General features: G+C 40.3%; 1 pseudogene; it reads right to left on the bottom strand.

Annotated features, from left to right (window-relative positions):
* Window positions 1–252: 252 nt before the first annotated feature.
* LOC115463025 lies at window positions 253–1823 on the bottom strand (annotated as a pseudogene).
* Window positions 1824–3855: the final 2032 nt, after the last annotated feature.

Below are 3855 nucleotides of genomic sequence, written 5' to 3'. Positions count from 1 at the left end.
TTTAATTCCTGTGTGAATTCTCTGGTGTTCTGTGAGGCTTGTTTTATGAATGAAGCTTTTATTACACTCACTGCAGATGAATGGTTTCATTCCTGTGTGGATTCTCTGGTGTATTGTGAGGTGTACCTTCTGAATGAAGCGTCTATTACACTCAGTGCAGATGAATGGTTTCATTCCAGTGTGGATTCTCTGGTGTTTTGTGAGGTGTACCTTCTGACTGAAGCATCTATTACACTCAGTGCAGATGAATGGTTTCATTCCTGTGTAAATTCTCTGGTGTTCTGTGAGGCTTGTTTTCCGACTGAAGCTTTTATTACACTCACTGCAGATGAATGGTTTCATTCCAGTGTGGATTCTCTGGTGTATTGTGAGGCTTCCCTTCTGCCTGAAGCTTTTATGACACTCACTGCAGATGAATGGTTTCATTCCTGTGTGGATTCTCTGGTGTTTTGTGAGGTGTACCTTCTGACTGAAGCGTCTATTACACTCAGCACAAATGGAATGGTTTCATTCCTGTGTGGATTCTCTGGTGTTTTGTGAGGTGTACCTTCTGACTGAAGCGTCTATTACACTCAGCACAAATGGAATGGTTTAATTCCTGTGTGAATTCTCTGGTGTTCTGTGAGGCTTGTTTTATGAATGAAGCTTTTATTACACTCACTGCAGATGAATGGTTTCATTCCTGTGTGGATTCTCTGGTGTATTGTGAGGTGTACCTTCTGAATGAAGCGTCTATTACACTCAGTGCAGATGAATGGTTTCATTCCTGTGTGGATTCTCTGGTGTTTTGTGAGGTGTACCTTCTGACTGAAGCATCTATTACACTCAGTGCAGATGAATGGTTTCATTCCTGTGTGAATTCTCTGGTGTTCTGTGAGGCTTGTTTTCCGACTGAAGCTTTTATTACACTCAGTGCAGATGAATGGTTTCATTCCAGTGTGGATTCTCTGGTGTATTGTGAGGCTTCCCTTCTGCCTGAAGCGTTTATGACACTCACTGCAGATGAATGGTTTCATTCCAGTGTGGATTCTCTGGTGTATTGTGAGGCTTCCCTTCTGCCTGAAGCTTTTATGACACTCACTGCAGATGAATGATTTTATTCCAGTGTGGATTCTCTGGTGTATTATGAGGTTTCCCTTCTGCCTGAAGCTTTTATTACACTCAGTGCAGATGAATGGTTTCATTCCTGTGTGGATTCTCTGGTGTTTTGTGAGGCTTGTTTTATGATTGAAGCTTTTATTACACTCACTGCAGATGAATGGTTTCATTCCTGTGTGGATTCTCTGGTGTTCTGTGAGGCTTGTTTTCTGACTGAAGCTTTTATTACACTCACTGCAAATGAATGGTGTCATTCCTGTGTGGATTCTCTGGTGTTTTATGAAGCTTGTTTTATGAGTGAAGCTTTTATTACACTCACTGCAGATGAATGGTTTCATTCCTGTATGGATTCTCTGGTGTTCTATGAGGCTTGTTTTCCGACTGAAGCTTTTATTACACTCACTGCAGAAGAATGGTGTCATTCCTGTGTGGATTCTCCAGTGTCTTCTGAGTGATCCTTTCACAGTAAAGCTTATACCACACTCAGTACATGTAAAAGGCTGCAATCCATTGTGGATTTTCTGGTGCTTTATCATGTATCTCTTCAACCTAAAGCACTTGCCACACTCAGTGCATGGAAATAGTTTTACTCCTGAGTGGATATTCTGATGAATGGTGAGTTTTTCCTTCTCAGTGAAGGTTTTACTACACTCAGAACATCTAAATGGCTTCACTCCTATGTGGATTATCTGGTGTTTTGTGAGGTGTCCCTTCCGACTGAAGCTTTTATTACACTCAGTGCACATAAACGGTTTCACTCCTGTGTGGATTCTCTTGTGCACTGGGAGGTTTTTTTTCCAGCAAGCACTTGTACCACTGTCAGCAGAAGTACACAAGCTTTCATTTTTCTGAATTTTCTGGTAGTTTGAGAGGTCTGTCTTTCTGCAAAAGACTTTTTCAGATTTAGTAGTAGTCATTGGTTCTTCACCAGTCTGAGGTGTTTTATGAACTGTGAATGTTTCTCTACGGCTGAATTTTTTCTTACATTCAGCACTTGAAACTAGTATCTCTTCTGGGTGGAATTTTGCATTTCTTATGACATTTTCTTCCTGACTGAAGCTTTTGTCACGACTAGAACATGCAGATAATCTCTCATCAGTGTCATTTTTCTGGTATTTTGTAACGCTTCCTTTATTGATAAAGGTTTTCTCATCTACTGTAGTTGTACACACTCTAGTTTCTTTATTATTGTTCTCATGTTTCTCTTTCTTCCTACTGAAGTCTTTCCCACACTCAGAACCTATACAGTGGGTCTCTCTTATGCATGTTTTCTGCTGTTGCTGTAGTTCTCTCTTTTGACTGAAGGTTTTCCCACAGTCCGTACCTGTATATGGTCTCTCTTCAGTATCGGATCTCTGATCTGATTTCAGAGTTAAATTATCATTAAGGAATATCTCACATCCATCACACAAACATTTCTGAACTCTCATCTGGTTTGTCTGTTCTTCCACTGTTTGTGTGATATTACTGGTACAATGTTCACACGGAGCTGAGCTTCCTGTTGAAGGTTTTTGTTTATTTTGATTTTTTCCCTTTTCTCCCCAGTCAGAACAGGACGAAGTCTCTTCTTTCTCTCTTTCTGAGAACATCTTTTCCTCTTCAGGCTTCTCACTGAGCTTCCATTTATGTGTCTCTGCATTACTGTTCTTAGGGTCATCTTTTTCTAAAGAAATAAAAAAAGAGCATTGTATAGTAGTGTAGGAGAACAGCAGTTTAACGAGTTCAATAAAAAATCTGTATAAATAACTTGTAAATTTTCCACCCCCTCCCTGTTGGGAATACATTTCCAAGCTAATCACTACCAGGGATGAATACAGAATATATGATTATATTCAAGTTGATATTTAAAAGCACCTTTTGGTCTTTGTACATAGATATCGTTTAGCCCTATAACTGCTCTTTATCAGACAGGCTGCAAGATGCAAGGCTAAACCTTCAGGGTACTTGTTCTCCAGATAAACTAATTTGGGCATTCCCTGATCCTGAAGTTCACAGGAAGAGATTCATCATTAGCCAATCATATATTTGTTACAGAAGCTTAGTTATTGTAAATATGAAAATAGACATCTGATTGCAAACTTGCCAATAATAAGTTATATTTTACTTAAAGCAAGTTCTATTCTTTACCGTCTATGTTCAGGCTAATTTAGTAAGTATATTTTTATGTTTATTTTCTATTATGTATTTTTTCTCTCACTAGGAGGGAAAGGCTTCTGATGTTCAGTATACTTAAAGCTTTTGCTTTAAGTAAAACCTAATGTAGAAGTTGGTTCGGCAGCTGACATAGCGATAAGCGAAAGTCATTAAGCATACCGAACATCAGGAACCTTTTCTTCCTAGCGAGAGAAAAAGTACATAATAAAAAATAAACATAAAAATATACTTGCTGAGGAGGAAGTGACGTCACGAAACTGAATGGCTGCTTAATCCCGGAGCTCCGTTCCTACCTCCGCTAAAAAGGCACTATTCGCTATAAATTAATCTCTCACTACACTCGCATGAAAGGCGAACTGTTGCTGAATTAATTGACTCCAGAAAAATGAGTAAAAGAAGCGGCGCGCTGCATCGGGAGAGCGAGCGTCTGTCGTCGAAGCAACCGGATCGAGGCCTAGCGCACCCTGCCTCCCCCAAGGTATGCAGACTCCCAGAAGCTAGCCATATATCGCCTCGCGAAGAGCGCTGCGAATCCGTCCCCGCTCAGGCTCCCTCGCAGGAACTGACTAAATGCTTGGAGGCACTCAGGGCTGAAATTATTGC

Source organism: Microcaecilia unicolor, chromosome 1, assembly GCF_901765095.1.
Source record: "Microcaecilia unicolor chromosome 1, aMicUni1.1, whole genome shotgun sequence".
NCBI lineage: Eukaryota > Metazoa > Chordata > Amphibia > Gymnophiona > Siphonopidae > Microcaecilia > Microcaecilia unicolor.
This window is presented reverse-complemented; position numbering and strand designations above follow the sequence as displayed.